Genomic DNA, 12674 nt, shown 5'->3' with positions numbered 1-12674 from the left:
TATTGTCTGGCCTTGTGGATAACAGGAAAAGGATGTTAAGGGGTCTGCTAACAAGAGTTCTACTAATAGGCAAGACACATGCAAATAGATTTACAAACTTATAGAATTATTTTTTATAAGTACTAAAATTTTGATTAAAAAATCATCAAATTTCCCTTGCTAACTTTCTGAGGTTGCTTCTGCCAAAGCCATATTTCTTTCCTGGACTAAATAATTAAAGGAGTATTTCTCTGATAAGTCATAATATAGGTAGACCACATTTTTGTGGAAGTGGGCCAAAGTAAGTTTTAGTTATCGGAATACATCAGCTGGACGTTTTCTGTTTGTTTTGAAACAATAATAACATATGAATTAGTGAACCTTTTCCTTTGTATAGTAAAACTGAATTTTCTCTTACATAGCTTTATGTGGTCATAATAATTGGCCAGTATTTTTCTATTTAAAAGTATGTCACAGGGACCTTCAAAATTAATAGATATTTTTCTGTTTGTGGATATCCTGAAAATATAATAAGGTTATATTACTTATAATATAATAAGGTTATATTACTTATGTCTCTTATAACTTAGAAAACATAATACGTTCCCCAAAATAACTTTCATGTATTCTTTGTACCCCTAAGCCAGCTGCATAATTTTAATATTTGTACATCCTAGTTAATTTAGAGGGAATTGTAGCTAACAATGATAACTAAATGTTTTTGCTAATTTACTATGTGCAGATACTCTTCTGAGTGCTTTACACGTACGAGTTCATTTAATAGATAGATAACATTATCATCTCTATTTTACAGAAAAAAAAATGGGGCTGTCAAGGGTAAGTTGCTGATTGCAGCTACTTTAGTCAGTAGTATTTGTCCTAGCTTAGATTCAAGCTCAGGTTGTTCTGATTCCAGAGCCGGGACTTTCACAACAGTATTGCCCTGGTTTCCATCAGAAAGCAAGGAGAATCCTGGCAAATATTATTGTTTCATTGCTGAACTTAAATGCCTTGGTCCTAGTAGTTTGTTATGTAAATCACATTACTTCCCCATAAAATTCTCATTCTAGTAGAACATTTCAAGAAATAATTTAACAAATATTTAGATCTGTGTTGTCTAATAAGGTAGCCGGTGGCCACATGTGGCTCTGAGGTTCTAAAAAGTGGCGATTCTAAATTGATATGTGCTGCACGTATGAATTACATACTGAATTTCAAAGGCTTAGTACAAAAAAATGTGACAAACATCATTAGTAATTTTCTATGTTACTTAGATATTGAAAGAATCATACATTAGATATATTTGGTTAAATAAAATATTAAAATTATTTCAACTGTTTCTTTTTACTCTTTTTTGATGTGGCTACTAGAAATTTAAGAATTACATATGTGGCTCACATGATATTTCTACTGCACACATTATTTAGGTAGAGTAACTGAGCAAGTATATTTTTTCTGTCCTGGTTGAAGAGTTAAATACTTCATGTGGATGGTTGCTAGCATATAAATGCCTATGACCCAGCACTCAATTATCATTCCTGCCATAGCTGACATTGTAAAGTGAACTCTGAGCTAAACAAATAGAGATGCTATAGGTTCTGGTCCCATTGACCAGTTTAGCAGCCTCCTTTGACACTCCCTGAAGGAATCAGACCTGTCTACCCACTGTCCTCTTCTCCTTTCCTTCACTAGTAGTGTTTCTTAACAAGTAGAACATCCTGCAGGTTCCACATGTGTGGAAATCAAAAACTGATGCAGATTTATCACTACTAATAGGCAGAATGCTATTCCACTTGGTAAGTATAGAAATATTCTTAATGAACTAATTAATTCAATGAAAAGGAATGTTTTTATTGACTGGAAATGTTTTTATTGACAAGTACTTGAAAATGACAGTGGACTTAACAATAACTATTATAAGAACATTTTAACAACACACTATCACACTTCAGCTGTGAAAGCAGCCGGTTTCAGTAGTATGGAGATTTTGATTGTGAAAGTGGAATTTTAGATGTTTGCACAATTAAAAACGGGACACATAAAATTGCATATAAAAGGCCTTATCCACAAGGCCTTTAGACAATTACATTTGTCTAAAAAGAAACTAGGAAATAATATTAAAAGTCCTGTTCTTTTAAGGTTTAAAAAAGTTTAAAGCAAGTTATAGTCTCTTTTCTTTCATTTTGTGGATTTAACTCAATTGATTTCTACATTTACTTGTTAAGAAAAACAAACAGGAACTGAGTTCTACACTTCCTAAGTATAGAATTTAGTAAGAAAAGCAGTCTTTAACTGCAGTAAAGAGATATATTTACCATGACGACTCCAATTTCTTCCAAATGAACAAAATCATCTTATTAAATGTGGTACTATTAAGATTATTCACATTCATTTATTTTGGTTTCGAGAATTGGAACCACATTTGAGTACCAAAATTATTGTCGCCTGCAAACTGCACCAAGGTACTTAAAAATGAAGTAAAATTAGTTCACTGTCATCTACTTTAATCTGCATTGGAACAGGTAGAATTAGGTATTAACAGTGAGAGTTCATTAAAAATATGTGATTAAAGGACTCAAGATGCCTCCTTATGGTTCAGCCGAAAAAGGATGTGTGCACTAATTCAGGTAAATTGTCTATCGTGCAACGTTCTTAATTTTTAACCTTAGTGATGTTGACAAAGGAATTAAATACCTTATGCTTAACTGTGGCACTATGTTCATTTGCAAAAACACTTCCCTCCTGGGCATAATTCCAACGCATTGCTGTGAGAGTACTTGCCTCTGGAATGAGTTCAGGCCTGCCTTTATAAGTATTTCTCCTGTTTCCTTTCAGTGATCCTGTTAAGAGTTTGAAAATAAACTCCAGTCCCATATAGAGGAAAACTAAAGTGTTTGGGAGAGGATGTTAGTGAGCCCCTAGCCAAATGATGGTGGTTAGCCACTTAATGACAAGTTTATCTGGGCACTTTCTAGAATGGCAGCCCATTGTGATGTGTTAAAGTATAGTTTGAAATATGAACAACTGTTAAAACTGAACACAGTTTTGATCAGTTGATGGAAAAGCTTTTACTTCTTTGTGATTTTGGAAAAAATAACTCAATTTTGAAAACCACATGTTTGTCAAATCTAATATATAGAGAACTTCTCTCTAATTTTTTAATATAGTGATTTTAAGAAAACATCTCTTGGGCTTCCCTGGTGGCACAATGGTTGAGAGTCCGCCTGCCGATGCAGGGGACACGGGTTCGTGCCCCGGTCCGGGAAGACCCCACATGCTGCGGAGCAACTAAGCCCGTGAGCCATGGCCGCTGGGCCTGCGCATCCGGAGCCTGTGCTCCGCAAGGGAGAGGCCGCAACAGTGAGAGGCCCGCGTACCGCAAAAAAAAAAAAGAAAAAGAAAACATCTCTTTACAGTCATTTAAAAATATAATTCCAGATAGCATGCTTCGATTGTCAAACAGTCCTTTTGAAAATATTTAGCATATCAGTTACATCACAACTTCTATGCACAGTAACCAATATATTTAGATAAAAAGTGTAGTCATTTTAAAAAAATGAGAGCAGATTTTAGTTTACATATATAAATATTTTTAGACTAATAAATCGTAGTCTGGAATATAATTTGAAATTTTTGGAACTTTTGTACAATTTTATTCCATTTTAAAAGTAGAATAGTATTTCTCAAAATGTGGAACTCGGTATTATAACTTGGATTTGTATAAGTGGTTTGTGGTTTACACTGAAAAACTATGTTCATTTTTTCTCATTTAATCCTTACCACACCGCTATGAGGTAGAAAGTATTATTTTTTCTTTCTTTCAATTTAGGAAGGAACTGAAGCTCAGGGATATTAATAAGTAACAAAATTGGATGAGAATCCAGGATCCTGTTTATCAGTTCAAGTCTTTTTCCCCACTGCACCACACTGCTCCCTAAAATTTGTCCTGAACTTCAACCAGTGGATTTTAGTTACTGAAGAACTGATGAAACCTTATTCTAAGTAGTGTGACCATAAGTCTAGTTTGCTGGGGATAATTGTTTTACTTATTACACTGTGTCTTTTTGCTTTCAAAAGTGTTCTGATTTGGATGATAGAATATATGGTCAACCTAATTGTAAAAAGTCCAAGGATGTAATGCAGTTTACATGCACATACATCAGAACATAGAGATGTGAGCTGCTTACATTATTTATATTGCTTAATTTTAATTTTCTGGGTTAAAGATTTAGTAATTTTTTTGATGATTTCATGTAAAGGGGGACTCAAATAATCATAGATTTCTAGTTTTTATTATAAGGAATTTCCCTAATAGTTTCTTCTTAATATTTTCTATTATCAAGTTAGCAGATATATCATTAATAGTGTAAAACTTAGACATATAACATGTTATATGTTACTTCAATAATTAAAACATTCAACTTAATAGCATTAATAATATTGAAATCTGTGTGTGTTGATTAGATTTTTGAAAACCATGTGTTTTTTTCACAGAAAAGAAGCATGTAATTTGTACCATTACTTTTCATGATAACAAATGAGTTTTTGTGATATATAGTATTTATAATCAAATATATACATAAATGTAAGGTACACTATAGGGTTAATAGCTCAGATGCTGGAGTCACAGAGTTTTTAAATTCTGGCTCAACAACATACCAGGTGCATAAACTAGGACAATCTCTCTAAGCCTTAGTTTCCTTAAGTATAAAATGGGGCTAATAAAAATAGTACCTCCCTCATATAGAGTTCTTGTCAGAAGTGAATGAAATAATGCATGTAGAAACCCTAAGAATAGTATCTGGGACCTAGCAAATAATCAATGAATGCTTGCTATTATCTTAATATTAATGCAACAAGGAGTTGGCTAAGTAAAGAAATTTCATGGCAGTGAGTGAATGAACATAGATCTCAAAGGCCACAGATAGTTAAATATCCTTTAAGTCAGTAATTTCATCCCTGGTAATTTACCAGGGAAGATATTTCAGTGAAAGAGAAGAACTTTCTATATAACCTTTTTTCCCCTCCAGCAATGTATATAATTTGAAATATTGAAAATAACCTAAATATCCAAAGTTAAGTGCGTCATCTTGATTGAACTTAGTCCTTAAAGTATCCACAATGTGATATAGGAATTTTAAAACATCTTATTAATAATTTTGAATGAAAAATAAAGAATAAAATGTATACACTGATATTTAGAATTAAGCAAAGTATGCATAGGGAAAAGAATAGATGGGAACATAAATATCGTCACAATGAATGTGTCAGAATGGTGAAATAGTGGGTGATCTTCTTTCTCTGTGTTTTTAAACTTTCTTGAGCATAACCTTTTTTAGCAATATAAGTATAAGTTTTATGTAACCTGGTAGCTCATACAAAGACAACTTGAACTGTATCTCCAAAATATGGGTTTTTAAATTAAGTTAGCATCTGTATAAAATACAGGGCTCAGGCAATAGAACAGTAGTAAATGGCAGGTATAGTTTAAATGATTTAAAAGTGGGGAGAGTCAAGGCATTCAATAAAAACAGGTCATAGATTTTGTTTGTTTTTAAATTATTAATACATGGCAAGAGCTGTTTTAAGTGTTTCACATGTGTTAATTCATTTAGTCTTACAGAGAGGTAAGCACTGTTATTACCCAGTTTAAAGGAGAAAAACATACTTAAAAGTATGTAAAACATAAAAGTGTTACATTTTACATATTAAATCATATTTACATAAATGATATGTATACACATTTTTATGTAAGAAAACTAAAGCACAGAAAGGGATGGCTTAAGTACCCACAATCACCAAGAGCATAGAGTGGCCGACTGCTGTTTAATCAAGGCAGTCTGGCTCCAGAATCCCTGCCCGTAACCAATACAGTGGACCACATCTTTATAGATGAGCATATATCTATCACAAGGAATTTTTAAAAAATAAAGTTTCTTTCAGGATGTCTTCATGGTGATACAAATCTGAGCACTTTCTTTCATTTATAATAATTTCAAAATACTTATATCTCTGTCTTTCCCAACATTCTAAATATTTCATCTGCTTTGCCATTTTCTTTTCTCTTCCGGTTCTTCTTTCATGGGGCGGTCAGAATGCACTTTGTAAAACACAACATAGACCCTGTTACTGTATTATTCAGAAAGCTTCAGGTTCCTGATGACCAATAAAAATTATCTGTTTCTTAGGGTGGCATTTAAATACCTCCTACTTGACCCTAGTATTCTTTTCTAACTTTGAGTTACGTAATTTATCATCCTTGAGAGCCCTGTTCCCTCTGCTTGGTACTGACTGGTCTCTTGTTCTACCTGAAGCACATCCATAGATGTTTTTATGATGCCCTATCACTTAACCTTTGGTCCCAAATATACAGAAAAACAAATAAACCATCATGACAAATAAACCATCATAAACCATCACAATTACCTATTGTATTTTAATCTCTCACATCCCCAATTTCTTCAGTGACCTCTCTTCCAAATTCTGATGGTAGATACTGGCTGTACCGTTCTCCTAGTTTTTCCCTTGCCTTACCTTCTTCTACCAGCAATGCCACCTACCCTATCTCAGGCTGTTGAAATTTTGCCTTTCCTTACATTTCAAATTAAATGGCACTTATACCTTGTTAAAAGATCTCTGTGGGTTCTTAAAAATACTTTGCCCTTTCTCTCTGGGGATCTTCGTATGCGATCTGATTTTTATCAATGTTTGTAATTTCTTTTTACAGCTTCTAAAGCTTCTTAACAACCAAAACTTACTTATAGTATTCTACCTACCTACCATGGTACCTAGCACAGTTCCTTGCACCACCCAAGTCTTCCAAATAAATGTTTATCAAATTTCTTAAAGACTTTGAGAAATTTGGTTATATACTACCCACTCCCAAGGCAAATATTTTCTTATTTCAAATTCATATCACTAGTTAATTCCTTGTTGTGTAAGTCCAGTCTCTGTGATTAGTCTTAAACTTTGTAAGAGAACCCTATATTGTATTTCATTTTGCTCATAGCATATAGCAAGTTGATATGCTAAGAATTAGCAAACATGAACAGGAGTCTGCTCCAGATATGAGGAATTTATTTCTATGAGAATAATGTAAATATTTATATTTATTCATTATCATATTCCCATTTTCTATTTGTCCATTGTCTTTATGTGTCTTTCCTTTTAACTACTCCATCTGCCTCTTTTAATGAACAGAAAGCCATTTCCCCCTTTACTAATGTAATATTTATGTCTTGAGAAAAAGAGTTGCAAGAGCCTGATACATTTTCTAAAATAAGGTATTAAAGCTTATTTATCTTATATGGGAAAGTAGCTTTTGTTTTAAGAGTATATTGGTCTTCTTCCAAATTATATATTGTAAATATTATCTTGGTTTCCAAAAAAAAAACGAAAAATAAGAGAAAGAAACAAAACTGAGAAATCAGTCCCTAAACTAACATTACACTCTACTCTATAAATTGGAAATTATGTAAATTCAGTATCACATTCAAATATATTTCTGCTATTTCAGTTATAACTACATTACACTGCAATTTTTATACTCTTCTTTAAATTATTCACTTCAGAAGCTTATAATACTTGTTTTTTTAAGACTTTGTGAATAGGTAATGTGCATAGATCTGGAACAAATGCCATCGCTGTGTGCTGCAGTCTCAAATACCTTTTTCCGGGAACAGCTACTGTTAATCAGTTTCTTCTGTCCTTTGCGAGATATTTGCTCATAATTCCTTAAAAAATATGGAGGGCTTCCCTGCTGGCGCAGTGATTGAGAGTCCGCCTGCCGATGCAGGGGACATGGGTTCGTGCCCCGGTCCGGGAAGATCCCACATGCCCCGGAGCGGCGGGGGCCCGTGAGCCATGGCCGCTGAGCCTGCGCATCCGGAGCCTGTGCTCCGCAGCGGGAGAGGCCACAACAGTGAGAGGCCCGCGTACCGCAAAAAAAAAAAAAAAAAAAAAAGGAGAAGGATAATTGTGATAATAAGAATCATAGCAAAATTTCCTTCTAGAACATTGTAGACTTCACTTAAAAATATACTGCTTTTTACTCATCTTCAATCAACATTGTATCTACCCATAGTACATTGAACATGATAACTATTCAAAAAATAAAGGACAGAAAGAAGGAAGACCTGATGAAAGTTAGGAAAAATGAGGAAAGAAGGAAGGCAATATGAAATTAATATGTGCGATTTAACTTCCTATGATTTAGAAACTCAGTACATGACTTCAGAACATTTCTAATTATCCTAACTTTGGCAAGTATATGGTCACCCTTTTATATTTCTAGTGGAAGTTTAAATTGGCATCACTTTCTAGAAGATAATGTTAAAATATAAATCAGTGATACCTTAAAATGTTGCAATTCATTTGATTTTTGTTTTTATTGAGCTTCAAGCCATTTTCTCTAAGGTAATTATCACTAATCTACAAAAGCTTTTATTTATGATAATAGTATGTATAATGTAGTTATTTTGTGCAAATAATGTTATTATTTTAATGGGAGAAATTTAACCCAGCTGTGTATTTGATATTTTTCTCTATGGGCATAAAAATCTGATGCAAGAGTCAGAGAGGAAAATTTCTGACAATCCTTTTATTCTAATTTTCCTCACATTTAAGTTAATTCACGTTATCTCATCCTATGCAAATTATCACAAAAATTTACTTTTATGGAAGCATGTCTTCATTAGGTTATCCACATAGTATTAATTTGTGTTAATTCCTATAGTATTAATACATGGGAAGTAGAAGGGCACATACACACATAAAACAAAAACAACTCAACATTGAGTTTAGGTCAAATTAATGAGCTAAAGACATTCTTTTTTGTTTTCTACCTATAATATCAACTTCATTAAAAAGTTATAATCTGTGTATACACATCAAATATTAATCCCTAATAATAGCATTTCACAGGAACCCAGAATAATACATACATCAGTTGAAATAAATGTACATTATTTTCCTCGAATTTTGTGGTCTTATAAAGAAGTATGGAAGGTTTATTATTTAGTGTATTTTGTTTAGTCTGGGGTCAATGAATGACATAGAAAAGAGGGGAAAATACATTCTGGGGCATAGTAGTTTGAAAAAATTTTAACAGTTTAGGTATTGTGGATTTTGAATTTTTTAGTTTGGTTCTTTCATTTAAATTATTTACTGTTGATAATTATGTTATCTCTTGCTTCCAATATATTAGAAAATTAGGAGGCTTTGAAAGGACACATACTGTGGTTTATTTTTTGTTTCATGTGTCACCCAGTTAGCATCTAGTTTAGCCCCTCACCTACGGTGGTATCAGCCTCAGACCTGCACTGAAGCTATTAACACTGAATACAGAAACCTAGATCCGGGGAAGGGAAGGGAGCACTGTGATGCTTTTATTAATAAAATATGATATTGATCACATGTAATTATTAGCTAGATATCTTGTATTTGTCATTTAGTAAAGTTGATTAACAATCTGTTATGTTAATATTACCTATTGTACTTTTTAAGAAGATCATTCTTTCTAAAAGAGAGAGATCAAGGGTGGGAGCAGAAAGATGTAGAATATATCTAAAGAATCACTAGATATAATAAAAGTTTATTCTGAGAAAAATAAATTGATTATTAGTAAGTTCACTATACTAATCTATGTTTTGCAATGATACATATGTTCTGTGTTTATTTTAATAGTAGTTTATTATTTTAGCTAAACCAGCTCCCATATAGGCAATGACACTTAATGGCATTAACTTACCTATGACATTAATTAATGACATTAATTTAAACTAGTAGATAGGATAAATAAGTAAACTTGATGATTTCAAAAAGTGTTTCTTTATATCTTCTATTTTTAAAACTTGAAATAATTATACCACATAGTGTTCCTGTGTTAGTTGACATTTTCCAGTAAAGTAGTTTTATCCTTGAAAAGAGATGTGAGATATGTATCTTACCCACTCAAATGTATAAATTCATTATAACATAAATGTTCTGTCGACATTCTTATACTCCTTGAGGGTATAATCTCTTCCTAGACAATTAGAATCATAAATTCTTGAAGGTTGAGTGTACCTTAAATTTTGTTGAAGATAAATTAGAAGGTCTTGGGGGGCTTGTAATAAATGGGACAACTAAGGACCTCATTTATAGTTCTAACAGTTTATTTATGACAGATTCCAAAGTAAAATCAGAACTTAACTGTTTCCTGTTCTCTTTCCACTTCAACATCACACACACACAATACATATACACACATGTATGTATATACACATATGCACACATACAGATATAAGTACACACACAGACACACTGCCCACCTCTACTCCCACCAAAAAGAAAACATGCAAGTGAACACAATGGAACAAAAAATTAAGTTTATTGTTCTCCTTGATCCATTTTTAGATTGCTAAATTGCTCTGCACTAATCTCTTAATATATAAGTGCAGAATAGTCAAGGTTTTTTTTCTCTGTGGAAATCTCAGGTGACAATTATAAAGAGGCTGAATACTCATACAGGATATTCTTGGATTATTGCATATTTTAAAAAGAAAAAACAAGACAAAATGAAGCTCAGTAATGTCTTTAAATTTTGCTTCACAAAGCAAACAATTTATAAACAGATTTTTGCTTCCTTATTTTCAAGTAGATTGTTTATATTTCCTCTACTACAAGGGAAGATAAATTTCACTTTTTTTTTTACTTACTTTAAATTCTTGTAGTATTTTACCAAATCCTAAGAAGGTAAATTTTTGCAATTAGCGTGTTTTGGATATCGTGACTATTGTAGGTAAATGTGTTTTAAAATGAGAACAGCGAACACCTCTTACATTATCAGAAACCTAGGATTTGGGAGGGAGCAGAAACTCTGCTGTTTAACTTTGCAGTTTCAGTCTAGATCTCCCTCTGAGAAACCTACAGACTTCAGCTTTTCAGTCTTTTCAAGGACAGAGGGACAGTCAGACTTCAGTAAAATCTGTTTCTCAAACTGACCTCTTAAATTAACACATGCTAAGCTTAGACATTCAGCTGTGATCTGAAACTGGGAGAACGTGTGGCTCAGTATTTTAGTTTGCAAGAAAAACCTGATCAGAACTTTTAAAAAAATTGCTCTTTGGGCCATGCTTCTTGCTGTGTCTAATGTTTATTCTGCACAAACATTATGTACTTGAGCACTGTGTTTTTCAAGGTTGAACATAATGGTTTGATCATTTTACCCCTTTGTATGTCTTTCCAATATGATGACATTGCTACTCACTTCAAATTCAGACAGCCGTCTCATTGATTTTCAAGATTATTCACCAGGCCATCACTGTACGTGTAGTCATCCTTCTTTCTAATATACTTCATTCATCCTTCAACATGGTAAAGTGGATGTTCTTTCCCATCCCAGCTCCCTCTGGTTTCTCCTTTTTTTTCCCCCCTGCATCATTTCCTATAGTGGTATAGACTTGGCAATAGCTTTTCATTTACCTTTCAGAAAATTCTACAGTATTCCCAAGTTTAAAACTCTTTAGAACATACTTTCCCATCTGTTAAGTGGACTAAAATAGTGAAAGTATATTTTCCTTCCCTACTCTGTCTTTATTGATGAAATATAATATCGCTGGCAACGTTTTGCCCTTTTGCCTTTCTGACATGACAGTAATTCTATATAACTCAGTATTATGCATATTAATAGGCAGTTAATAAAAAGTTTGAACCTTATTAATAACACTTTACTTGTTTTCATTGCCAAGTTTTGGTCTAATGATGGTATATCTTTCTGTTTTGAACTATTATCCATCCTTTCACATTGCCGGTAGAATTCTTCTTTTTTTAATATATTTATTTATTTTATTTTATTTTTTGGCTGTGTCAGGTCTTAGTTGCAGCACACGGGATCTTCGTTGTGGCATGCAGGATCTTTCACTGTGGTGTGTGGGCTTCTCTCTAGTTGCGGCGCGTGGGCTCTGTAGTTGCGGCGTGAGGGCTTAGTTGCGCTGTGGCATGTGAGATCTTCCCAGACCAGGGATCAAACCCGTGTCCCCTGCATTGGAAGGTGGCTTCTTAACCACTGGACCACCAGGGAAGTCCCGCTGGTAGAATTCTTAATTAGGTGTAACAGGAAATCTAGTTTTTACCTCTTCTGTCATTGATGATGTTAATTATTTGCAAAAAGTATAAAATTAAGCTTGTACTATTGACCAGAGAAGGAGTTTCATAATGGAAAGGTAAAGTGGTAAATTAAAAATTAAAACCACAAATCATAATATATGGCAAAACGTTCGCAATTTGTATCCTAACTTGTTGAGTTAAGAACATAAACCACACTTTGATCAATGTTGAAGGTTATAGCCCCTCTTGTAATATTTAGACTGTGAGTATCTAATTCTAGAATTACCACTGACAGTACCAAAAAGGAACTCAGTCAAGATGTGTATATGAATGCCTAATCACTTAAAAGTTCTCAATCCTTATTTTTTTCAAAAAGCTGTAACAGTTTCTGTTATGATATGTTTAAATCTGAGAGAGAGAGATGGAGACTTAACAACAGAATGTGTAGTAATAATTTAAATAGTTTTTCCTGCCAGGAAGGCAGATTAAGGGTGAATAACAAAAGAGGAGCAAGGTTAGGATACTGACACAACTTCTTCTGATCTTTGGTTTTTTAAGGATTTTCTGTCCTATAATACTCTATTGTGGAGACAACAAACTACGTGTTA

The 12674-nt window shown here is 33.2% G+C and overlaps 1 protein-coding gene across 5 annotated transcripts in view; it reads left to right on the top strand.

Annotated features, from left to right (window-relative positions):
* EPHA7 (EPH receptor A7) overlaps nucleotides 1-12674 on the top strand; it is a 164375-nt gene that overhangs the window by 9483 nt on the left and 142218 nt on the right. The window lies entirely within an intron of this gene.

The sequence above is a fragment of the Stenella coeruleoalba genome (genome assembly GCF_951394435.1).
Source record: "Stenella coeruleoalba genome assembly, chromosome: 12".
NCBI classification, from domain to species: Eukaryota; Metazoa; Chordata; class Mammalia; order Artiodactyla; family Delphinidae; genus Stenella; species Stenella coeruleoalba.
The sequence above is the reverse complement of the archived record's forward strand: the minus strand, read 5'-3'. Positions and strand labels throughout refer to the sequence as shown.